A 26551-nucleotide genomic window follows, 5' to 3' on the forward strand; every position below is an offset into this window, starting at 1 on the left:
AGGCTGTCCCTCCCTCCTGCCTACTGGGGGCCCCCAAAGGCTCAGGAACAAAGGAGCAAGGCCTGACTCATGCAGACTCCTGCAATCCAGGAGGCCCATTCCACACAGCCTCAGGGCCTTTGCATGGGCTGTTCCCTCTGCCTGGGAAACCCTTCCTCCAGAGAACTGCAGGCTCCCTTGCCTCCTCCTGCAGGTCTTTGCTCAAATGCCACCTTCTCAGGGAGGCCCACCCTGACCCCCCCATTTGAAGCTGCAACCCCCCAGGTCACCCACACACTCCCCAAACCCCCTCTCTGCTGGTTCTTCACCCCAGTGCTACCCACCGAAGGGCACACTACGTATCTGACTTGTGAACTGTCTGCCTCACCCAGGGAGGACGGGATTCTTGTCCAGCTTATTCCCAGCTCTATCTCCAGCAGCCAGAAAAGGGCCCAGCACACAGTAGGTGCCTTAGAAAGAATCGTTCAATGAATGAAGAAAATTAAAATCTCCCAATAGCAGCCAGTCCTGAGCCAGGACGTGCCCAGTAGTGCCCTCAGCAATCCTTGGAGGACAACCATTTGACAGATGAGGAAGCCAAGGCACAGAAGTGTCTCAGCTCCCTGGGATTTGCACCCAGGTCTGCAGGAGGCCCGCCCACTGCAGAACCACCCCAGAGACCCAGGACGCCAGTCCACGGCTGGGTGTCACAGACAAGGACTGAAACCCGCCCCTAACCTGCTTCTCGGCGCTGCAGCCTCAGGGAGGCCCCTTCCTATCTCTCAGCCTCAGTTTGCCCCTCTGCAAAATGGGGTTGCACAGGTAACCACCGCCCCCCACCGTCCCTCCCAGGACACTGCCCTCCAGTCCCTACCGCACTTGTGTGGCCCTGATGAGGGAACCACAGTCAGAAGTGCTAAGCAGAGAGTGCCAGATCTTGACCCCATCGTGGACGCCAAGGGTTGGGCTGGGGGCTCCTCAGACCCTCCTCCGGCCTTCCTTGGGGCCAGGCCTGGCTGCCAACCCTTCCCAGCCCTAGAAGAACAGCTCAGTCGGTAAGAGGTAAAGAAAGATGCTGGGAGCGCTGAGTGAGCGCTTCCTACCTACTAAGCACTGGTGCTCGCAGCAGCCCACGCCCCACGTCCCGAGCCCCAGCAGCTGAACAGTGCTCGGTGACACAGAGCCAGGAAGGGGTCAAGCTGTCATTTGCGGGGGGCCAGTGCCTGCGCCCCAGCAGCTGCATCCACTGACGAGCCCCTTCCTCACGGGCACGGACAGGGGCTAGGCACCCCACATGCCCTCCAGATGTGTTTCCACTGCTTCCCCAAATTGCCTGACTCTCCAGAAGCCTGGGGGGTGGGGGGTGGGGGTGGGGCATTTCCTCACCACGCCCACAGGGGGTCTCTGGGCACATGACTGCCTCTCCCAGGCCTGGGTCAGCTGGTCACCCTGTCCCCGGGGGGCAAGGACAAGACACAGGGAGGGGACCCGCAGATTCAGCTCCCTCCTCTGCCAGGGCTCCCAGCTGCTTCAACAAAAATACAGAAACCAAAAATCTCAGCAACGATCGCCAGCTCTGTGGGGGGATTTGATTCCATCCCCATTTTACAGATGGGGAAACTGAGGCACTGGGTGGCTCGGGACCCTGCCCAAGGTCACGCAAATAACAAGCGGCAGACAGAGATATGCACTCAGGCAACCAGGCTCCAGGGTCCCCACCTGGGACCACTTGCCTCTCCTGGTTGAAAAGAATATAAAATAAAAGATGCCTCCCTCTACCACCAGCCAGGCCAGTACCTGAATCCCCTCCTCCAAGCCTGTGCTGGGAATATCATGGCACTTTCACTGCTGGGGCCCGGGTTTGATCCCTGGTCGGGGAACTAAGATTCCACAAGCCGCACCACGTGGCCAAAAAAACAAAACAAAAACAAACAAACAAAAAACAAGCCTGTGCCCACCCCACTGACCCCCACCTGGACTGCCTTCCCTCTCCCTGACACCCCAAACTCTGCCAGTGCCCCTAGGACCGCTCTCCACTCCCCCTGATGGAAAAGCTTTCTGGGGAGACCCTGCCGTCAGATGTACCAGGTCGGCGGGGGGACAGGGAGGGCAGTGGGCACAGACCAGCCCCACATGGGCCTCAGTCTGCTTGGCTGTAAAATGGGGGCATTGGGGAGGAATCTGCCAGGTTCCCTGGGAGAGTCAAAGAATTAGCCCCCGCTCTTTGCTTCCAGCTGGTGAAGCACAGGTGACCCATCTGTGCTTCAGTTTCCCCATTTATAAAATGAGGATAACAGCCCATTTTGGAGCATCGCTGTGAGGGTCACAAAACACAGTGACGTGAAAAACACTGTGGTGATGGGCTTTTGAGCAGCTCTGTGCCAGGCGCTGCTCCATATCAGCTCATTTAATTGTCGCAGCAACCCTACGAGGGGACACTCATTACCCCAGTTTACAGACAGGGAAATGGAGGCACAGGGAGATGAGTGACTTGTCCTGGGCGCCCAGCATGAAAGTGGCAGTGCCGGGACTGGAACCCCGGGTCCCCTGCTGGGCACGGCGACCACAGTGGCACACAGGTGTCTGGCTCAAGGGCCTCCTCCAACGTCCAACATCCCAACTCGAGGGCCAGCACACAGGCTCCACCCTCTCTGAGCCTGCAGCCCACCATCAGGACACAGAAGCAATGTGGCCATGAACCCCAGAGACAGAGAAAACCCACTGTCACACAGCTGCACTGCTGGGACAACCCCTTCTCCCAGGCACCATCTGTACATCAATGCACTCAGCCCGAAAATACCCCATCCCGGGGGAACCCACAACCTCCACGCTGGGCAACACTGCTGCCCAGACCCCACCCCACAAGGCCACACAGAGCCCACCACCACATCCGCCAACAAAACCTGGCACCCCAGCAACTGCCGACCCCCTGTCCACGAGAAGGTCCCAGCAATACGAACCCGCTGGCAACAGCAAGGAGGGATAGATGTGAACCTACCAGAAACAGCCACCAGCAACGCTGTGTCCTCAAAGACTCTGGGGGACCTGCAGGGGAAAATACGGGTCTTGTTAGCAAGGATCATAGCATCCCCATGAATGGGCTAAGGTATGACCACATCAATGTGCAGGTAGAGACAGCAAGGCCCACTGGCCTGGACTTGGGGCACTGTGTACATCAGGCCAAGTGTTTCTCCACGACAACCCCATGAGGTGGTACTGCTACCCCATTTGACAGAGCGGGAAACTGAGGTTCAGAGAATCAAAGTCTCACGCCCCAGGTCCCACAGCTAGGAAGTCACAGAGCTGGGATTCCAATCTGAACTATGTGGTTATAAAGGCAGCTCACACCCCAGCCAAGCCCCCAGGGGACCCTGGGCCCAGATCACACTGTCGCTGTGAAAATCCCCCATTAACTTCCCCGGGAACCCTAAGAAAAGTCAGTAAGTGACACCTGATGGAGGGGTGGGCCTACGACTCTCATTCAAGAATTTCTGAGTCACCATTCAAAGTCAAAACCAGCACAATAAACACTAGTGTCCAGAATATAAAAAGCACACTCACAAATAAATAAGAGCCAATCAACCCAACAGAAAAATGGGCAAAAAGACTTGATAGAACTTCACAGAAGTGGATATAGAAATGGCCAATAAGCACATGAAAAGATGGTCAATATAATTAGTCATCAGGAAAGTGCAAACTAAGAGACCACTACACACCCACCTGGATGGCTAAAATAAGACAATGCCAAGTGCTGACGAGGATGCAGAGCAACTGGAATTCTCAGACATCACTACTTCAGTGCAAAATGGTGCAACTACTTTGGAAAACGGTTTGGCAGTTTCTTACAAAGTTAAACATACATTTGGGTGACCATGTGACCCAGCAACTCCACTGCTGGGTATTTACCCAAGAAAAATGAAAACATATGCTCCTACAAAGATGTGTACATGAATGTTCATAACAGCTTTATTCATAACCACAAAAAACTGAACACAGTCCATCCACAGATGAAGGGATAAACAAACAGCGGTACATCCATACCATGGAATACTACCCCACAATAAAATGGGACAAACTACAGACCCACAACCACATGGAGGGATGTCAGAGTCAGATGCTAAGCACACGCGAGGATTCCATTTATAAGATTCTGGGAATGGCAAGACTCTACTTTCACGAGTAGAGAGGTCTGCAGGGGCAGTCACACTAGAACAAAAAGATGATTCCCACAAAAGTTAGGATGTTAAGCACCTCTGGAGAGAAGACCGCATGTGACTCCTTAACAATTATTCATTAATCTGCAGCCACGTGTTTAATGCATTCTTTTTTTTTTTTTGACTGTGCTGTGAGGCACGTAGGATCTTAGTTCCCCAACCAGGGATTGAATCCCTGCCCCCTGCATTGGGAGTGTGGAGTCTTAACCACTGGACAGCCAGAGGGAAGTCCCTATGCATTCTTTATTGTGTTAGCTTCTGCAAGAAAAAGAACAAGTAAACAAATAGTAATGGGCAGACCACTAGAGAGAGATCAAAACCCTGGCTGTGGTCCCAGCTCCTCTACTAACAGCTGTGACCTTGGAGTCTCTGACCTTGGTTTTCCCATCCAGAAAATGGGCCCACTCCCCACGGCTGTCTCCAAGACCCGTCCGTTCGCAAACATCTCAGCCTCGAGTGGACATTTAGGAAACCACTTCTGCAGCCCTTGCCCCCACCCAGGGATCAAAGGCGAGTGGAGCTGCAGCTTCCGGCTCTCATAAGGCTGAGGTAGCTGCATGCAGGGCTCAGGCTCTGGGCCCAGGCTCCCTGGGTTCAAATCTGGGCTCTGCCCTTCCTAGCTGTGCACCCTGGGACAAGTAGCTTCACCTCTCTGAGCCTCAGTTTCTTCATCTCTAAAATGGAAACGAGGGGGACTTCCCTGGTGGTCTAGTGGTTAGGACTCCACGCTTTCACTGCCGAGGCCCCGGGTTTGATACCTGGTTGGGGAACTGAGATCCCGCAAGTTACATGGTGTGGCCAAAAAACTTTTTTTTAATTTTTAAAAATGGGAACGATGATACATTAAAAACACCGACCTTACAGGGATGCCGTGGAGGTAAAGTGCTTTCAGAGCCAGCATGGGCTCACTAGCAGCAGTCAGTTCCTGCGGGGCATTCTATGACCCCAAGGCAGGGGCTGGCAGCTAAGCTCCAAGACCCCAAGGAGCCCTAAAAGGGGCAGCTGCAGGCGGCACATGGGGAAGGACACTGCCCCTTCTTTCCTGTCCTTTTAAGGTTTTTTTCGCTACAGTGCCTCCAGGCTTGACACTTGTCCTGCCATCTGCAGCAGCTCCAGAGACAGGGCCCTGCAGGAAGGCTGGAAACAGGGAGGCCCAGGCATGTCTCCGTAGCCATCCCAGCCTCCCAGAAGCCTCTGTGGCCAGCCCCCTGCAGCAGGTCCTGCAAAGGGCTCAGGCGGGGTCAGGTGGCTGGGTGCTCTCCCCAGGCACCACTGTGGAAGGGTTGGGAGATCAGACCCCATCTGCTTCCCACCATCTCCCAGCCCCAGCCAGTCCCCCCTGCAGTCCCCCAATGGACACAAAGCACCTGATGGCGTGAGGTCAAGACCGGCCTGGGCCGGCCCCAGGGGGCCATACAGAGCATCTCCCAGCAATGCCCACAACACGCAGGTCCAGAGAGCAGTTCCCAGCCTAGAAAACTTGGGGAATTCCCAGGAGAAGCGACGGCCACGCTGTGCCCCACGGAGGAAGGTGAAAGGTGCGCTTGGCGAGAGGATGCGGGCAGAGAACAGCTGATCACAGCATGGAGGCTGGAAGGAAGCGGAGCGGAGTGAGTGTGTGTGTGAACCGGGTAGGCAGGGCTGATCGCCGCAGGGCCCCTCGGATTGGGATTTTATTCCCAGGGGCAGGGAGACCCTTAGGAGGGTTTCGCATGCAGAGAAGGGACAAGTCCCACCGGAATTTGGAGAGCGCATTCGGGCTGTGGAGTGGAGGATGGGTGAGGGTGGAGGCGGGACAAGTGGATGGGATAGAGAGCATTTTGCAAGTAGAATTCACGCGGGCGGGCGAGGGGTGGAAGAGGAGCCTTGGCAGCTGTGCTGGGCTCCCGGCTTGGACAGCGACAGCTCTGGGTGGGGAAGGGAAGGAGAACCACATACACTTCCTGTGGCCTTTCTGTGCTCGGGCTGCTTCCCGGGTACCTCACGTAATCCTCACAACCATCCCGGGAGGGAGGGAGGGAGGTATGGGGGCTTCTGTTTCCAGGCCAGGAAGCCAATGGTCAGCAGTAATTCACTCAAGGTCAGGAAGGGAAGGGAAAGAACCAGGATTTGAACCCAGGTCCAAGCTCTTTAAGCCTCGGGAGCCAGGGCACTGGTGGGGGGACCCTCCTTGAGTGTGAACAAGGAGAGCGGGAGTGGGGAGGTGGCCACTCCCAGGCTGACCCCAGGCACCCCCAGCAGGGAGGGGGCTCAACAGCTCCCTGAGCAGAGCTGCACCCAGTGGGACCTCCGTGGGCCCTGAAGGTCCCCGGGTCCCTGGGCCTCCTAGGAGGGGGGCGGCTCTGATCCCTGTGCAAGGGGCTCGAGCCAGGGAGCAGACCCTCATTCAAGGTCTCAGTCACGCTCGCGCTCACACCGCTGCACATCCTCAGTCACACACGCACATACGCACGGCCTCATTCACTCACTTGTTCACACTCGTGCATGCTTGCGCACACTGTGCCCCCACACACTCCCACACACGCGCGCTTGGCCCAGGAAGCCTCCGCGGGGGAGCCAGCCCCCCCGCACCGTGTTTCCAGCCATGGTCCTGCCGTGGCCCAGCCCAACTGCTGAATCCCAGCCACAACCTCCTCTACCCGCACCCCCGGGGGAGAGAGTGGGGGAGGGAAGGAAGGGGGGCTGACCAGACTGGTTTCCCAGCAAAGCAGATACAGGAAAGAGGACGGCTTCCAAGGGTTCCCCTCCCCCAGGCCCTCGGTAACCCTCCCTTAAGCACTTCAACAGCTCCCCAGGGCCCACGGGCTGAGACCTGCCCCCACATGGCACCAAGCCCCCAAACAAGCCCCATCAGGCCCCCCTCAGAGCTTTGGCCCTCAACTCTGCCATTTGCCCTCCCACCCCCTCCTCTGCCTTCCCAGCACCAGCATAACACTGCCTTTTTCCTCCTCCAGGAAGCCCACCCAGATTACCCCAGCCACACAGGCTGACCCAAAGTGTCCATCCACCCTGCTCGGAGACAGGAAGCTAGCAGTCCAAGGCCACACAGGTGCAGGAGGGCAGAGCCAGTTGGGTTCAAACCCAGAGAGAGCTGTCCAGCTTTGACTGGGATACCAGCATCAACCTTCGGCCAGTTGACAAGCTTGACAGAGCCCCTGCACAGGGATGGGGCCATGAATACGAAAGACAAGGGTCCTCAGGGGACACGGTCACACCTACCCACACTCAAACACCACACAGATACATCAAGAAAAGAGCAAGATGGGGAATTCCCTGATGGTCCAGTAGTTAGGACTCCAAGCTTTCACTGCCAAGGGCACAGGGTTCAATCCCTGGTCCGGGAACTTCGATCCCACAGCTGTGTGGCGAGGCCAAAAATAAAAAAATAAAATAAAGAGAAAGAAAAAAGAGCCAGACGACGTCAAAGGGCAGTGACTGAAGTAACAGACATAAACCAGCATAAACCTGCAATGAATGACAGGCGTGATGGGGGATGGGGGAGGACTAGAAGACAGGTAGGGTCTCCCAGGAGGTGACACTGGAGCCCAGGGCTGAAGAGATAAGGAGGAAGGCGCAGCAAATGCAGAGGCCTGGAGACAGGACCCAGCTAAACTGGAAGCAGTGGTGGATGGGGCGAGGCGGGGGGGCAATACTGGCCTGGGTTTTGTTTCCAGGGCGAGGCCACGGGAGGGGAGGGGCACATTCGGATCTAACACATAACCAAGTAGAACAGTGTGAGGCATGGCCAGGGAGGACACTTCCGTGTCAATCCCTGTCGGCTCCATGGAGGTGGTGCCCTCTTCCCCAGGCCAAGCCTCAGCCTCTCTCTGCACTGGAGTCTCTCCTAGGGTCAGAACCTGAGGGCTGAAGTCTCAGTGCCAGGCAAGTGCTTGGTAGTTGAACCTCAGTACCTCCAAACCTTTCCCACCAGGCTGTGCCGTAGCCACCCAGAGGCAAGGCCCCGACCCCACTGGCCCCTTGAGGCCCTAGCAACACCAGGCCTTTGCCTCCACCTGCTCCCTGGGCAGGCTGCTAAAAGTGACTGCACAAGCCAGGGCTCAGAACAAATCCTCCCTCCCAGCCCAGCCTCCTCTGGGCCTCCAGCCACGTGGGCCGTACCCTCGGCAGGGCCCCAGGAGGCACACTTTCCAGGTGTGAGAAGGAGAGGGGTGTTGATGGAGCCCCCGCAGTGCCTGCAGGTGATGGGCAAGGCAGTGACAGAGGCAGCCGGGGTGCCAGTCCCGGCTCGGCCACTCCACTGGGCACCCAAGTCACTTCATCTCCCCGTGCTTCTATTTCGCTGTCTATAAACTGAGGGATGGTAACAGTGTCCCTTCGAAGGGCTGCTGTGACCACTAAATGAGTTAACACAGCAGAGCCCCTCAGAGCAGTGCCTGGCACGGCGTAGACCTCAACAAGCTTATTAATCACAGTGAGCGCTTTCTGCATTTCCCCACTTCAGGACCCTCACAGCAACACTCCAAGAGAAATGGGGAAACAGAGAAACTGAGGCATGGAATGGTCACCTGTCCCAAGTCTCTCAGCTGGAAGCAAAAGAAAAAAGCTGGGACATGAACCCTTTCTTGAATCCCCTGACCCACCCCCACTCCCAGGGACCCTGGCAAATTCCTCCCCAGTGTGCTCATTTCACAGCCAGACAGACCCGTATCAGACAGGTCTGTGCCCACAATTTGCCCTGGTATAAGTGACAGCAAGTTGTCTCTCCAAAGGACTCCTACACATCCCTCAAAGCCCAGCTTATGATGTCCTCTCCCCTCCCCTCGATGTTATAAGCCTTTCCAGTTAGTCCAGTCATATCCTGGCCCTCACTGCCACCTCACCCAAAAACTCTGCCTGGCCGCCTCCAGCAGACCCTGAGCCTTCCAGGAAAGGGCCTGCCTTATCCCTCACTGAGGCCACAAGGCCTGACGCAAAGGCACAGTGGGAACAGCAGGGTGAGGCTCAGAGTAAACGAGACTGCATACAGAGGAGGGTTCAGCACAGTAGAGCCAACGCTGTGAGGTGCAGCTGACAGCAGGGCTGAGAGAAGGCCTGGCACACAGTGGGCCCAGCCGACTCACAACAGACATAACACAGTGCCCGGTGCACAGTGGGGCCAGGATCACAGAAGGCACTGGGGGAGGCCTGGACCTGCCTGCCATCTTTCACCCAATCCCCGCACTCCCCACTGCTCAAAAGCCCCCCATGCACCTCCCATACCCATGCGAGTCCCACCTACACTCACAAGCCCAACGGCCTCCTCCTCCAGGCAGCCCACACTCCCTCATACTCAGCTACATGCAATCTGGCTGCAGTCACAAAACCAACAACAACGGCAACAATAACAGTGGCCATAACTAGCGTTTAGTTACTCCCGTGAGGACACCAAGCCAAGCCTTTACATATTCATTTAACTCCCGACAACCTTTCAGGTAGGCTATTTTATTTATTTTATTATTCTTTTTTTAAAAGTCTACAGAGCATTTTTTTTTTTTGCCTGCGCCGCATGGCATGCGGGATCTTAGTTCCCTGACCAGGGATCGAACCCGTGCCCCCTGCTGTGGAAGCGTGGAGTGTTAACCACTGGACTGCCAGGGAAGTCCCCAGGTAGGTTATTTTATTATCCCCATTTTACAGATGAGGAAACTGAGGCTTGGGGGGGGTTGAGTCACTTGTCCCAGGGGTTATACGGCTGATGAGAGAAGTCAGGATGGGCACCCAGGCGGCCTTAACCGTGCACACAGGGCTGAGCGCTGTTACTGTTCGTGGTACCCTTACCCTGTGTTCTCAGACCCTGAGCCGGGCAGCAGTAACCCGACTTAACCCTCCCTGCAGCCTCCTGAGCTGCTGCTACCCATTTCCTGGATGGACAGACTGAGGCTCCAAGAGGGGATCGCACAGCCAGGCTGCCACCCACTTCAGTGGTTCCCCACCCCACCCCCGGGGAGCGGGTTCTCCACGATTCTCTCCCCAGTCAGTGCAGAGGCCAGAAGCCAGCGCCTGACAAAGAGCAGGAGCCACAACTAACCCACAATATCCCTACCCAGTCATCACCTCCTCCCAGGGCAGGATCCCCTGCCAGGCTCTGCCGTGCCAGCCCAGGAGGCTTGGCGCCGGCCCTCAGAGAGGAGATGCTCCACCTGCAGCTCCCGCTGTCCCATCTCAACCCCCTCAGTGGGCACAGGTCAAGTTTGGCCAATCTGCCAATAAGCCCGGGAGGCTGGGACAAGGTCCCTGCCCGGGACCGTCAGGGCTGGAACCAGGTCCCCGAGCCAGCCTTGCAGAAAAAATGCTCCTCCACCTGCAGCCCCTGCCTTCCCATCTCAAACCCCCTCAGTGGGCACAGGTCAAGTTCTACAAAGTCACCCAGGGCCCGGGGGCTGCTGCAATGCCCGCCACTTTGAGGAAAGGGAAGTGATGCCCACGTGAGCCTCCATGTGGCAGCGTGAACCATACGAGGCCAAGATGAGCAAAAGCCACGAAACATATTCTACAGACGCCCTAAACGCGATCCCGCAGATCCGGGCATTGCCCCCAGTGGGCAGGCATAACTTCCGGAAGCCATCTCTGCAGGCTGGATTTGGGGACTTCAGGTACAGTGTGACCCAGGCACCCAGGGCAGGAGCAGGCCAGGGCCCTGAGGCGTTAGGGTGTGGGGGACCTAACGCCCCTCCCAGAGCTGCCTGGGTCTGCCAGACATGTCTCTTCACACCCCATGAACAGGGAAGTCTCCCCTGTCCCCTGGGACCGGGTGTCGCCCTTCCCTGTCACTGTCGTAGCAAGCAGCCCAGACAGCTAGAACGGGAGGGAGGCAGCTCTTCCACTTAGAAGCCACGGGGATATTTTATTTTCCTTCTCAAGTGACAGCTGAGGCCGGCTCTCCTTGAAGCTGCGGAGAGGCAATCATGGAGAGTTCACCCAGGTCTCTGATTCCCCACCAGACTGCAGCAGCCGGCGACTGCCGGGGCATGAGGGCAGGGCAGTGGCGCAGCCAAGCCAAGGCCACAGCCAGTGTGGATGTGAGTCGACAGGGCCTGGGGGTGGACAAAAGGGGAGGAGGGGCTGTGGCCCAACGGAGGGGGACACGTGGTCCCACCCAAAGGGGGCACAGCCCATCCAACCATGGGGGCCACGACCCCACTCCAGGGGGCTCAGGCCCATCCAAGGGGGGCACACAGTCAGGAGGAGAATGAGGACCCGCACTGACCCTGCCCGCAGGCCCCCCAGCCCCCAGCCCACCTATCCGGGCTCCCAAAAGAGACCTGCGCTGATCACAGGCCAAACAACCACGACGGTCACCACAGCAATAATAATAGCCCCTCCTGCATGCACAGTCACCGTGTGCCAGGTCCTGGGCCGTCTATCCTGACCCCATTTCACAGATGGGGAAACTGAGGCCCAAAGAAGTTCAGCAACCTGCCCGAGATGGCACAGCCAGGGAGGGGCAGGGAGATGGGGGCCCAGGCGTCCTCCCTTGGCTGCCCCATTCTCCCCCTGCTCCACCCTCAATTTGGCCCCAGAACACACTGCTCAGAAACCTCCCGCCCGCCTCCTCACTACGGTGCGTGGGGCCATCTGCGGAGACAGCAGCCGACAAGAGCAATTAGACGCCAGGAAGGAGCCAGGATATCGACCGTTTCTGGAGGGAAGGGGGGCAGACGGGGGCTCGGGCCACACGGGTGTCGGCAGCCTGGCTCCCGGCCCAGCACAGGCCGAGTCAGGGCAGGCAGCACAGATCAGGCCAGGAGGGCCAGGGGCTTCGCTCCGAGGCCTGTGGAGGCCCAAGACAGCGGCATCTACCTGTCTGTCCACCACCGGCATCGCCAGCTGCAGACACCTGGAGCTCCCCTGAGGCTTTCACTGCGTGGGCACTGTGCTAAGCCCTGTAAATTACTGACTGGTTTAATTCTTACAACCACTGTACACACGAGTTACTATGACTCTCCCCATTTTACAGATGGGGGCAATGAGGCAGAGAGGCAAGAAAGTGTACCCAGGGTTCCCACAGCTAAGATTTGCATCCAGGCATCCACTTGAACCACACATCACCTCCACCTGGGAGTCCCCTGAGGGGTGGGAGATAAGAGAGTGGGCTTTCTGGGAATGGGGCACAGGGGACTGCATGGGGTAGAAACTTCCAGAAGCCTCTGAAAGTCCCTCAGAGGCCCCATCATAGGCTCTCTGTAAAGCTAATTCAGTTTCAACCCTGTAGGAGCACAGGCCAAGGGCCCTACAATGCCAGCTGCTGGGTCCCCTGGGAGGAGGCTGCCTGATGGTCAGCTGGAAGGGAAAACCACTGCAGAGCCTCCCACCCTGCCCCAAGTTTCCCTGCCCAAGAGCAGGGTCTGGGCCATTAGTGGCTGCAGGGCAGGGCCAGGGGCTGCCGGGGAGAGCAGGGGTGTCATGGAACCAGCGATTGATCGCCAGAAGCAATTAACTGTCTGGGTCAAGAGATGGTGAAAGAGATTTGTCACCGGGGGCCCAGGGGATATTCCAATGAGTCCAGCAACCCAGGCGGGAGGGGTGGTTCCCGCTGACCTGGTCCTGAAGGGAGATCAGGACTTCTGCACACTACTGGAGCACCCCACTCCTCCCCCATCCCCAACAGGCCTCCCTCTGCACACTCCCGCTCCCCAAGACCAGCCCCGACCCAGCCCAGCATCTGTGACCCAGGCACCAGGGGCACCAGCCCATCCTGCACAGATGGGGACAGAGAGGCCCAGCAAGGGAGTCCATACACAGAGTCCCAGCAGCCCGGGATCTGGCCGGAGACCCGGACCCAATCCCAGCTGCACCAGGTTCTAGCTGGGCGACCCCACGCCGGTGCCTAAATTCTGAGGCTGTTTCCTCTGCTACAAGGTGGAGGTGATAAGCAGGGGAGTTAAAACCAGGACAGCTCAGGCACAAATCCCAGCTCTACCATTTTGTTAAGCCTGAGGCCGTCACCTTGCTCCTCCAAGCCTTGGTTTCCCCATCTGTAAAATGGGGGTGATGCCGAGGGCTACTCTATGCGGAAATATACAGTCTGGCACACAGCAGGTGCTCAGTGTAAGCTCGCCATCAGGGTTCACCAGCCCGCCTCCCCAGGGACGCAAGCCCAGCCCCTCAGCACCTAGGACACCAGGCTCAAGCCCTGAGCCAGGTCATGATGAGAATACCTGGGGCACAGGCCCCCCGCCCCAGCCTCTGAAGCACGACCCAGTGAGAGATGTAGGCCACCATCCCCGACCGGGCTTGGCGACTGGCTGTCATGGAGAACAGAAGCCCCTGGACACACGGCCCTCCACCCAGATCCTCCACGGACAGAGCTGGAGGGGATACAGGGCATGCGCCTCCCCTGTGTGAATCGCCCAATGAGTCTCCCAGCTTTCACCCCCTAGTGTCTGCATCATTTCCCTCCAATGCACACCCTGGGCACATGCGGCCCCTGGGATCCACTGTTTGATGACAGTAAACGCCCATAACATCTCCCTTGCTGTTCCCACTACACAGATGAGAAAACTGAGGCCCGAAGCACCCAGCAAAGGGCAGCCTCAAAGCCAGCTCTTTGTGATGTCCCACAGGAGCTCAGCAGGTGCTCAGAAGCCTGGGTCACCGGGCCGGGGGGCAACACTGAGTCACAGTGAGAAACTTGGTAGAAAGTGAAAACAGCCCCAGAGGCCCCACGTACTGCCCAGAGTGAGTCGCGCTGATTAACAGCCGGGCTCTGTGTTGGAAAGTTCCTGCTTCTGTGGTGGAGTGGAGGCGGAGGACCCGGGGCACAGAACAGCCACTAGGCGAGCTGTGAACTGGCCCCAGGGCCGCTAGATCACATCCAGCCTCGTCCACCATCCAGCGCCCCATCAGCCCCATCAGGGAAGTGCCCGGGGGGGAGGGGAGGGGAGAGCGTGCTCTGAGCCACAGAAATACGGACACAGCATGAAAAGGGAATCTAGGTGTTCCTGCCCTCCCCTGCCCAGGGCACAATCAAGATGTGAGTTCCTAAGGCCCGATGCCCGGTCTTCACGCTAAAGACACTTGGGCCTGATCATTCGTCGTTGTGGGGCCGCTCTGTGCACTGGAGGATGTTCACAGCATCTCTGGCGTCAAACCGCTATGCCTGTGACACCTCCTCCAGGCTGGGATAAACGAAATGTCTTCAGACACTGCCAAAATAATCCCGGGGGCTACGCCGCCACACTGACCCCACCCCTACCCTGACCCCTAAGGGCCTCTATTCCTGGGCAGGAAATAGCAGTCAGTGGCACCCACCCTCCCCTGGGCCAGCCCCTTGGTCTGGTCAGTTCCAGACAGGGTAGAACCCACCTGAGGGACAAGGGACCTGTGTCCAGGACCCTCCTCCCCCTCCTCCAGGTCAGGCCAGGGCTGGTCTCGCTGCCAAGGGACCCATCAGCCGTCAACACTAACTGACCAAGCCCCTATTACGTCCTGACACCATTCCAAGCACTGGGGGCCTAGCAGCAGACAAGACAGAGGCAGCTCCTGCTTCCTCGGAAGTGACCTGATGTGGGAAGGCTGACAACACACCAGGGGAAGAAATCAACCAAGAAACTTCATCCATCAACAACTACAGACCTAAGTGGGGGGCTGGGACAGTGGTTGCAGGGGGTGCCCTTGATTGGGCAGCCAGGAGGTCCTCCTGAGGGTGACATCTGAGCTGAGACCTGATGGCAGCCGCCATGCCGATCGCAGGGAACAGCATGCCTGGTGGGGGAACAGCAAGTGCAGCGGCTGAGTGCAGAGGCCGGGGTGGGGAGGGATGTGGCTGGAGCGAGAGCCAGGAGATGGGTCAGTGAGGGTGAAAAGCTCCCCGGCACCCTTGGGGCCTCTGGGTTTATTCTCAGAGGAGGAGGAAAAAGGGAAGGGAGAGGGCGAGGCAAGGAGCTGAAGGTTCTCATTCTCCTTCGGACAGGATCCCTTTGCCTGCAGCATAGAGAGCACAGCAGGGACAAGAGAGGATGGATTCAGGGGCCAGGAGGAGGCTGTGTGGGTGCCAAGCCAGACAGTGGATGGGGGAGGGGGACCACAGTGTCTGGTCTGCCACTATGAAAGCAGGGAGGGTCTCGACCACAGGGGTCCCACCCCCCACTCACAGCATCTTGTTGTCTTTGTGCTGTTAGGGCCGAGGGGGTCTCCAAGGCAGGGTCCCCACTCCAGAACATCTCAGAAACTGGCAGGGATGTTATTGGCTGTCCTGGGACTGGCGCTCGGCCAGTGGGACAGTCCCACGCCACGAAAGCCACCCTCTCCACACGATTTTCAAATAACCTGGCCGTTTAAAAACAACCTGCCAGAACCGATCCAGACACTAGCTTTTTCTTTAGCATCACTTTCATGTGTTTCCAGAACCGAAACGCTTCTGATCTCACTTGCATCGCATCGACACTTACTCATTCTGAGTGGGAGCCAGCAGCGCTTCCTCCCATTTCCTTTTACACTACAGTGTACACTGACTGTTGTTATTGTCGTTAATTCTGTGCAAAGTCAAGACCGTATTCAGGGGGAACTTCAGCGCCAAGGAGTAAAGGGGATTTTCCAAGTATATGCTCTAAATATCGTCAGGGGTTGTCAGGATGCTGTGCGGCTCTGGGTAAGCTAGCCGACCTTTCTGAGCCTTAGCTGTTTGCCTGTAACACAGGGAAAGTGAGGATACGATCGTTGCTAGCTCGCGAGATTGAGGATCAAACGAATTAACACGGCAAGTGCCTGCCGCTATGAGACCCAGAAAAGCACCTGGCCCTCGGTCCATCATCGCATGTGGCTGAAGGGGCTGGAGGCGGGTGGGGCGAAAGGCCCCAGCACAGGCCCCAGCTGGGCAGGGGGTGGAGGAGAAAATCCCGCACTCCCTGCGTGGGCCAGGTGGCTCCTTGCCAGCCCGGCTTTCATCTCCAGGAGACAAGCCCCCTGCTCAAGTTCACGTTCAGGATCAAATGAACCCACTTAATCGCCTTAGGGATCTCCACTGAGCCGGCTCCTCGGGGACCCTGGGAGGAGGGCAGCTGAGCCCCTCCAGCCAAGATCCCCACCTACACAGCCAGGCATGGAGAGGACAGCCTGCCCACCCTCGGCCCCAGCCCCGCACGGCCCGCTGCAGCGCCCCCCACCCCAAGGGCAGGTGTGTGCACCCTGGCCTTCCGAGTCTGTGCACACAGGTCACCTGCTCACCATCACAAAGCACCTACTGTGCACCCCATGCCCGGTCAAAGAGACTCTTGATCCCCACAGCCTCCCAGAAGGCAAGGGCTACCGCGAATGCCACTCTCCAGATGGGGAAACTGAGGCCCGGAAAGGAAACAGCCAGCCCACGAAGGTGACAGAGCTCCTCGCCGGATCACCGGCCACCCTCAGGGCAACACCTCCCCCACCTCACAGATGAGAAGACTGAGGCAGGAACGGGCCTTAAGTCACCACCATATGCCGATGCCAAGCCGGGGCGGGTGGGCAGTGTCCGTCTGTGCCTGTTGGGGGGTCGGGTGGGGCTGCTCCTGCCCGGCGTGGTCCCAGCCACATCCTCGCACTTGGGACAGCTCCTGGCACACAGTAGGTACCCAGTGAGCACATCTGAATGAACAATATCTACAAGCTGGACACAGACACCAAGGAAAACTCCCTCACAGGACCTCTCTGCCCTCCTAACAGCCCTCGTGTACCACAGGCGTCCTGGGGAGTGTCTGTGCCCCCCAGAGGACGCTGGGCAATGTCTGCAGTCATTCCTGGTTGTCACAATGGGTGGCGGGTACCACTGGTAGAGACCAGGGATGCTGCTAAACATTCTACAGTGCGCCGGACAGCCGCCAAAACAGAAGTATCCAGCCCAAACGTCAGCGATGCCCAGGTTGAGAAATCCTGCTTAATTGAGCACCTACAGTGTGCAGAGCTGCACAAAACCCTGCAAGGGGACGAGATCACAAGGGTGAGGTTTTCGTGTCCAATGTCACACAACAACTGCAGGGCTGAGGAAGGTCCCAGGTCCAACTGACTCAAAGCCCCACCCCAGAGCCGTCAATTACCTGCCCCATTCCTGAGGATTCCGACCCACCAGGTCTAGAAGTGCGGGCTGCAGAATCTAGATAGCTTCCCGTTCCCAAACTCTCCCCACGGTCACTTCCAGGCAGCAACAGTCTGAGCTGGTCCTTTCCATCAAAACCCACAGACACCAAGATGCCAACAGTCTCTCTCTCGGGTGGGGGGGGGGAGTGGTGAGAACATGGTTGTATTTTTTTTTTTTTTTTTTTTTGTGCAGGGTTTTTTTGTGTCTTAATTCTCCAATTTCTAGAGAACACAGGGACTTCCCTGGTGGTCCAGCAGTTAAGACCCTTGCCACGTGGTATGGCCAAAAATAAATAAAATAAGATATAATAAAATGAAATAAAATTAAAAATACAAAGAACTGGTTGGTTCTGCTTCTGAAAATCAAGAAAGTCTTTTTCATAAAGCAGCTGTCGAGCCACACATCCTACCCAAGGCCTTGGCCATGGGGAGATCTCACACCCTACCAGAGGGCCAGCCAGGGGAGCCCCCCGCAGAACCCGCCAGCAACGGCTGGAAGAGCCACAAGCCAGCAGCCCCACTCCCAGGAATACGTGGAGGAGGAGAGCACGTGAGCACCTGGAAGCACCCAGAGAAGCTCCAAACACGGCAACCAACCCAAGCGGTATCTAGGGAATACACCAATCACATGTCCTGTGTCCCCATGACAAGATACCATCTCTACAGAAGTTAAAATTCATCAACTAGATCTAACTGCACCAACACGTCGTAAAATCCTATTTTCTTTTTTTTTTTTTTCTTCTTTGGCCACACCACGCAGCTCGAGGGATTTCAGTTCCCGACCAGGGGTGGAACCCAGGCCCTCGGCAGTGAGAGCACAGAGTCCTAACCACTGGACCGCCAGGGAATTTTTAAAAATAACAATAATAGCTACACAATAAGCCTTGTGTGTTACACTTCTAATCCTCAAAACGATCCTAGAAAACAGGTGCTATTTCAGTCCCTATTTTACATATGGGGCAACTGAGGCACAGAGTGACATCTCACAGCTGGAAAGAGGCCAGGAGGGATGGGGACCCACGCCATCAGAATCCCTGCTCGGAACCACTCCAGTCTGCTTGCCTGTCTCAACGTGGAGAGGAAACTACTAGGCTGAGTTATATAAAAGCTGTCAATATTCGACCACTTTTGACCTACAAAACTGGCAGAGTCCTGTGGCTTATTCTAATAGCAAACTGCAGAGCGGCAAACCCAGAAAGACACGGCCACGTGCATCTTTCCAGCCTGGAGATGAGACGGGGGCCCCAGGCCGCGCAGGAAACCATGCAGAGGCCCGTGCAAGTGTGACAACATTCTTAGACGAGCACGTGTCCAGTGGAGAAGTGGCAGTCTCTGGGGAGGAAGCTCAAATGACGAGAAAGTCACCTGTAATTTTTATGATTATTTTTTTTTGATAAAAGGCAGCCGCCACCTTAGCTGGTGGCCCAGAGCCCAGCCTCCTGGACTCAGACTGGCTAGAACATTCCCACCGTCTCCCCAGACCCCATACAGCCTATCCGCGAGCAGTGGCTCCCCAGGGCCTGGTCTCCAGAGCCTCCTCTTCAGGCGAGAGAAGCTCTCCCCACCTAAGGATCCAGTTTCATTTAATTGCAGGCTTCAGGTTTCTGGACACCGGCCCAGAGGGCCTTCGGGCCGAAGGCGTGGGCCATTTTCCTTCTCTTTTCAATAAAGCCGGGAAGGAAGCCACATGTGGCATCGCCCGTCTGCTCCGAGAATGTGAAGCACTTGCCCCTTGGGAGACCCCACCCAGAAGAATCATCTGTGGCTCGTCATGGCTGGGGCGGACAGGCTGGGGACACATTTTTTTTCCCTCTGGGCCTTCACTGGAGCCAGGTACCCCCACCGGATTTGAAGGAATAAATGAACACACAAACATCCCTACTTCACACCACTCCCTCCCTGCTGGTCATCTCTCTGCTTCTAGATTTTTTTTTCTTGCATTTCATTTTTTTGTTGTTGTTGGTGGTGGTGGTACGCGGGCCTCTCACTGTTGTGGCCTCTCCCGTTGCGGAGCACCGGCTCCGGACGCGCAGGCTCAGCAGCCATGGCTCACGGGCCCAGCCGCTCCGCGGCACGTGGGATCTTCCCGGACCGGGGCACGAACCCGCGTCCCCTGCATCGGCAGGCGGCCTCTCAACCACTGCGCCACCAGGGAAGCCCTTGCATTTCATTTTTTTTCTCCAGCACAGGCCTTTACAGTTTGCAGGTCCTTCTGTTCACTCCGTGTCCCTCACCCATAGCCCCAGGGCAAGGGCAAGACACGGAGCGGTCACCTGATTCCAAGGCCACTGGCTGCAGGGACACACACGGTCTAAATGACCAGGTGGCACCTGGCTGCTAGGGGTCTCAGGGAAGATGAGGGCTCTTGTTTGAGTTTCCTCTTGCTGCTGTAACAAATGATCACAAACGCGGTGGCCTGAAACAGCACAGATTTCTTATCTCACGGTTCTGGAGATCAGAAGTCTGAAATGGATCTCACAAGGCGAAAACCAGGGTGTCAGCTGGGCTGTGCTCCTGCGACAGGCTCTCTCGGCGAGCCCGCATTCCCTGTTCTTCCAGCTTCTAGCGGCTGCCTGCACTCCTTGGCTCCTTGCCCCTCCCTCCATCCTCAAAGCCAGTAGCACAGCACCTTCAAATCTCTTGGACTAACCTCCTGCCTCCCATATAAGGACCTTTGTGAGCCCACCAGGATTATCCAGGATAACTTCCTCCACCTCAGGGTCAAATGACTGGCATCCTTAATTCCATCTGCAACCTTAATTCCCCTTTGCCATGTAACATAGCGCAGTCACAGGTTCTGGGGTTTAGGGGCATACACATCTTTGGAGGAGACCATTATCCTCCTCCCCACAGGCTCCAAAAATCTCTGGGCCTCGAGGGAACTGCTCCAAAGGCCCACCCCACAAACCCTGAGCTCCAGCAGGCAAGTACTGAGTCCACGTGACTCAGTCTCTCCGCTCCTACAGAATACCCCGTTCTGTCATCTGTATGGTGAACACGTACCCCAAGGGTGCCCAGTCTAGCCTTTGATGAAAACGTGAATCAGGCAGAGCCCTGTGGCTTATCACTAGAGACTTCCCTAAGATGACAACAAATAACTCATCAATCCATTTTCTTGGGCAACTTTTGTGGGTTTGGGGGACCAGTCGCGAATCGCCCTATTGTTCATCCCCCACTCCAGCAAGATCCATACAGGGAAGACGCCCTGTTGAAACCGTCATGTCCCTGCATTCTAGGTCAAGAATGCCACTGGCACCAACAAAGCACACAACCTCTGGGAAAATGGAAGGCTTTGCAAGGTTCAACTGACCGGCAGCACGACCCTCATGCTTGGAAAACCACCCAAAGGGCCAAGCCCTCACTACATAGCTGATGGGTGGTGAGCAGGCACTGGGGAAGCAGAGGCCACCCAATGTGCCCAGCAGCACGGCCACTAGGGGCATCCCTGGTGTGAGTCAGCACCCTCCCCCCACGGCAGCTGATGAGCACACCTCCCTGACCCCTGCCCAAGAGCCGGGTCTCCAAGGACCTGGCAGTACGGACAGGGACAAGGTGAAACCTGCCCCGTGACAACATAACAATATTAACAATAATAGCCATCGCAACGCGACAGATGACAGAGGACACGACGAAATACTCTCCTTGCTGCGAAACCCTTGTGCGTCTCTCTCCTGCCAGAAAATCTGGGAGGAGGATGCCAAGGTCCAGAGAGGTTGTACAAAAATTACACAGCAACCCAGTAAACAAGATGGGTCTCAAATGCCTGGTGCCCACCCCATGGCCTGCCTCCCAGTCCAGGACCCTCCAGGCAGCTCCACCTTATCCTCCCCCACACCCCTTCCACCCTGCATCTGGAAAGGGCCCATCTCCCCTCCCCAGGCTCCCTCAATGGCCCCCTCCCACTTATCTCCCCTCCAAGGAAAACACTAACTGTCCCCCCAGTGTCGACCACCCACCAAACCCTCCACACCTCCCTGGCTGCCATCCAAACACCGTGGAGGCGCTCTTTACAGCACGGGGAGATCAGAGGCATCCCGGACACATGGCCAGGGGCTCAGGGGCACAGAGAGGGCAACGGGGGCCCAAAGGTCACACAGCAAACCTGCAGAGCAGCGCCTGGGGTGCACATACGCTTCCGCCTCGGCATTCCCACTGGGAGAAGCACAGTTCCAGGAGGCGCTGCAGCAAGGGGGCAGCAGCCAGCGCCCAGGTGCCATGAGATGCAGCTTCCTGCCCGCCGCTGCGGCTGCTATTTATAGTCTAGACAGTGGGGTCAGCTTCCTGCAAGGCAGAGCCCAGGAGCCTGTGGGGAGCCTGGGAGTGTGACCTCGAGGGAAACAGGCCAGGCCAGGGCAGAGAGGTGAGCTGAGGTGCCCAGGGCTGGGCACATGGTGGACCCAGGCCGACCCCCCTGCCCGGGGATCCACAGTCCACGGGAAAGGGAGACAGGAGGAAAGGCCAGGTCCTGCCTGTGACAGCCACCCACCAAGGAAAGAGCTTACAAGCCGTGTGCTCTGAACCAATGACATCACCACTCTGGGCCTTGATTCTCCCATCATTAAACAGGGAATTAACAGTTCTGGCCACAGCTGTCATTGTGGTCATTGTGGGGCTCTGGTTATTGTGGGGCTTAAATGAGCTAACATACAACAACACGGAGTGAGCTCGCCCATAAAACCTCTGTCAGCTCAGCCCCCAGCCCTGCCCAGAGACCAGACAAGGAAGGTGGGGAGGAAGACGGCATGCACACAACCTATCCACGGCAGGTCACCATCACAGAGGCCACCCCAGGTGCCCTAATCCAGCCCACTCCCCTAGGAGGCAGGGAAGACATTTATCCCCATTTTACAGATGCTGAAACTGAGGCACAGAGTGAAAGAAGAACCCAGCCCAAGAAAGGGAGAAGGGTTCCTCCTGTCCCTGGGTTTCGTGAAGTTACCTGGGGTCTTCTCTCTCAGCAAACAACAGACAGGCCTCACAGGCCCTGGGAATGCCCCCCTCGGACCCTGCAGAGCTCACCTTCCTGTGATGGAGGGGATGGGCGCATGGGGCCAGGAAGGAGACGTCTCAGGCCACAAGAGCATCCAGAGGCCACCTGCCTAAGGGAACACGGGCTTAAAGTCCCCCAGGCACCTGGAGTCATCCAGCTATGATGTCTCACCCTTCCTCTGAAAACCAGCACAGCAAACTGACACCACCGCCACCAAGCACCAATCGGACTGAAGTCTTTCTCTGTGCTCTCAGTGTCAGGCAGCAAGCCCCTTCCTGTGTGACCTCACTTAACGCTCCCAACAGCCTCGAGAGACGAGCAATCTGATTGTGTCCATTTTGTGGATGGGAAAACTGAGGCCTGAAGTAGCCAGGACCTTATTATCTCAAACCTCAGCCGCTTCAGAGCTCAGGAATCAGCTCTGCTCTGCAGGGGACTGTCATGACCACCCACAGGAAAGACAGGGAGGGAGCCGCTGAAGGCCCAGCGACCTCCGGGGGCCTGAGGAGGGCCACAGGTGAGGGAAAAGGTATCAGATGCAGGGAAAGGCAGACAACTTGGGATCCCAAGACATCCTGCATTGGGATGCCAGGTCAGGCCATGCCCAGCCAGAATCTGACATTCGACACATTTATTGGGCACCTACTGTGTGTCCAGAGCTGTTCTAGAATGGCGATGCAGCAGGGAATGTGGACCAAAGTCCCTGCCCTTCTGGAACATGCATTCTAGCAGGGATGACAGACAACAGCAAGTTAAACAGATAAAACCATAGTTCATCAGAAGGAGACATGTGAAGGAGGGAAGGAGAGGGCTTGAGGAGGAGAGGGTACAATTTTAATTAAGACCAGAGAAGGACCCACAGAAAAGGTGACATCTGAGCAACGACGGCAGAGAAATGACACAAGTCACACGGACACCTGGGGGAAGAGTGCTGCAGGCAGAACAAGTGCAAAGATCCTGAGGCAGGCACATGTCAGGTAAATTTCAACAAGGAGGTCAGTGTGGCTGGTACAGAGTGTGAACAAGGGGAGCAGATCAGAAAAGGAATGGTGCGGTGGGGGCACAGACTGTGCAGGGACTTGTAAGCAAGACAGAGTTGGCTTTTATGCTGTCTGAGATGGGAGGGCTCTGAGCACAGGAGGGACAGGCCTAAAAGAAAACCCTCTGGCTGCCATGTGGGGAACAGATGGTCAGGCTGACTGGTGAGGAGGCTACTGCAGTAGTCCAAGCAAGTGATGATGAGAGCTGTATTAGGTTCCTGGAGTTGCTGTAACAACTTACCACAAACTAGGGGGCTTAAAACAATACAAATTTATTCTCTCATAGCTATGCAGGTCAGAAGTCTGAAATCAAGGTGTCGGGTGGAGTTGTCCCTTCTGGAGTCTCCGAGGGAGTCTGTTCCATGGATCTAGCCAGCAATCCTCGGCTTGTAGACGCATCACTCCATTCTCTGCCTCCGTCTTCACACGACTTTCTATTCTTATAAGGACACCAGTCCTATTGGATTTAAGGCCACCCTACTCCAGCATGACCTCATCTTAACTAATTACATCTGCAGCGACCCTATTTCCAAATAAGGTCTCCTTCTGGGAAGCACCTGAATTGGGGGAGGGGACACAATTCCACCCAGTACGGTGGCCTAGATGGAGTGTAGGCAGCAGAAGTGGGCAAAAGTGAAAATGGTTAAGAATACTCAGGAGGGTGGGAGACGGTGTCGGTGAGTGTGGGGGGCAGGGAAAAGTGGGCGCCTCCCAATCTCTCCCCCAGCTTTCATCCTCCCCTAGTTTAACTGGTAACAGGAGTTACCCAGGAGTCACCACCACACGTAATTCCCACCAGAACCCCACCCTGCAAACCTGGCCCAAGCCCCCAGGACCCTGGGGACCCCTGACTCCCGCTGGGCTCTGGAGCATCCCTCCAGCGCCCCCGCTCCGCTCCTGGCCCGGTGGCCGGTCGCCCGGCAGACAAGCCCCACTGAGCCCCAGGGCAGCATGTCCTGGCCCCCCACCTTGGCCCAGCAGGCTCGCCTCGTTAGCCTAACAAGCAGGCCCTCGGTGCCAGGCAGTTGCCATAGCCACGGAGACAGCAGCAGTGGGCGATGCTCCCAGAGGGTCTGCGGCGGGCACCGGAGTTCAGCGTGAGGACAAGCAGGGACCCCCGAGGCACCCCCTCCCCACGGGGCCCCGGCTGTGTGCACCCTCGGGCCTGGTCTCAGGGACTTCTGACTGCCAGCATCTCCCAGAGAGGCCCCCTGGGCCACAAAGAAAAATCCACTCCCCTCCCACCCACCCCTCCTGACCTCCCGCCCAGAAGTACCACCCCCCTCCCCCCCCAATACAGCACACAGCTATTGCAGGGGTGGCCGCCAAGGGGAGGTCGGAGGTCAGCAGACGCGGGGGCAGACAGGCCGCGGGGGCAGACAGGCCTCCGAGGCAGTGAGAAGGGCCTGGATTTCATGCAAGAGGTGTCGGGAGGCCCTGAGGGCTCATGGGGCTCCGAGTCAGGTCAGGGCACTCACCCACAGGGTCCACCCAGCAGCTCTGCACAGAACAGACCGGGGGCAGGATGGAGGCTTCTGCAGGCGCTGGGCGGGTGAGAGGGCAGCTGGGGTGACCCCCAGCTCTCTGGCTCGGCCCCACACTCAGGCAGGAAGCCCAGGCTGGGGGGTCTGGGGGCGAGGGGGGACCGCAGGTCTGTTTTGGGACAGATCGGGCCTGAAGCCCCTTTGGGACAAAGGGAAGGAGGCTGCTGGATACACCTGCCTGGCCCCAGGGTGGGCTCCGAGGGTTTACGAGCCGCAGACAGGAAGGAGAGGGACTAAAGACACGGCCTGAAGGATGGACTCACGCCTCAAATGGCCCCTCAGCTCTCTCTGCCACACCAGACCCTCTGAGGTCGTGTGTCATTCATCACCCCATTTCACTGGTGAGTAAACTGAGAAGCTCTGCACAGAGGCTCCATTGCTTGTCCTAGGCTGCATCGCACGGCCAGTAAGAGGCAGACACCAGACTCCGCCCCGTGGCTCATTTGAGCTCCGTTCACAAGCCCTAAAACACAAACACACGTCACCAAAAACCAAGCCAACCCCAGGAGACAGGAGGCAGAGAGCCTGGGCCCCCGGGTCTCTGGGAGACACACCCACACATGCCCTCCAGTGGGCGGCCAGCTGCTGGTCTCATCTGATTCTACCGTGGGTTACTTTTTCCCCCCACTTCCTTTCCAGCTCAGAGAAATATCCCAGGGTCAACAGAAGGAAGCAGAAACATTGGAAAGCATCCGCAGAGCACCAAGGCTGGAACCGGAGCCCAGAGGCCCCTCCATGCGGACACACCCGCAGCACTGCCACCGCAACAACTCCAAGATCCCTGGGCCCCAGATATGGAACAGACAGGAGTGACCCTCCACCCAGGAGTGGTAAGCTCGTCACCTACCCCACTGCAGGGTCTTCCCTCAGGCCAAGTGGCTCCCAAGGGCCCCAGGGCCTCCAGTAGGGATCCTGCACCTTCCAACTCACTCACTGTCACCTTCCCAAGTCTGACCCAGGATGGACACCCAAAGACCCTGGTTCTTGCCCAGGGTCTGACCTTGGTTAAGACACTCCATGGGGCCTTGATTTCCTTCTGGAATCATCTGTCAGGAGACCACCCACCCACCACCCCACAGGCACGCAGGGGGAACAAACCTGGAAACATCTCGCAAATGTTTTCCTCTTCTTTACTCCTGTCTGCTCCAGCCCACCCCTCAAGAACTGAGACAACTGTCAGGAATGCATAGGATAAGGTAAAATCAGAGAGCAAGGGGCTTCCCTGGTGGCGCAGTGGTTAAGGATCCGCCTGCCAATGCAGGGAACACGGGTTCGAGTCCTGGTTTGGGAAGATCCCACATGCCGCAGAGCAACTAAGCCCAAGTGCCACAACTACTGAGCCTGCGTGCCACAACTACTGAGCCTGCCCGTCACAACTACTGAAGCCCACGAGCCACAACTACTGAAGCCCACGAGCCTGAAGCCCATGCTCCGCAACAAGAGAAGCCACCACAATGAGAAGCCCGCACAGTGCAATGAAGAGTAGCCCCCGCTGGCCGCAACTAGAGAAAGCCCACGCGCAGCAACAAAGACCCAACGTTGCCAAAAATAAATTAATTAATTAATTTTTTTAAAAATCAGAGAGCAAGGTCAAGACAAAAAGAAAAATCAGGGACAAACCAATCTGAAAACAGGATGAAGTCGGTAAAACCAAAACACAGACCAGATCAGATTGCTGAAGGCAGGCTGCAAACTTGGCTCCGAGCATCCTAACAGTCAAAGCAAAGAGGGAAA

The 26551-nt window shown here is 57.1% G+C and overlaps 1 protein-coding gene across 21 annotated transcripts in view; it reads right to left on the reverse strand.

Annotated features, from left to right (window-relative positions):
* Positions 1–26551, reverse strand: part of NCOR2 (nuclear receptor corepressor 2) — a 223112-nt gene that overhangs the window by 189047 nt on the left and 7514 nt on the right. For all 21 annotated transcript variants that reach the window (XM_032653910.1, XM_032653924.1, XM_032653923.1 and 18 more), the window contains exon 2: positions 2978–3024. The gene's annotated coding sequence lies outside the window, so the exon portion shown is untranslated. The remainder of the gene's footprint in view (positions 1–2977; positions 3025–26551) is intronic.

The sequence above is a fragment of the Phocoena sinus genome, chromosome 14, assembly GCF_008692025.1.
Source record: "Phocoena sinus isolate mPhoSin1 chromosome 14, mPhoSin1.pri, whole genome shotgun sequence".
Classification (NCBI taxonomy): Eukaryota; Metazoa; Chordata; class Mammalia; order Artiodactyla; family Phocoenidae; genus Phocoena; species Phocoena sinus.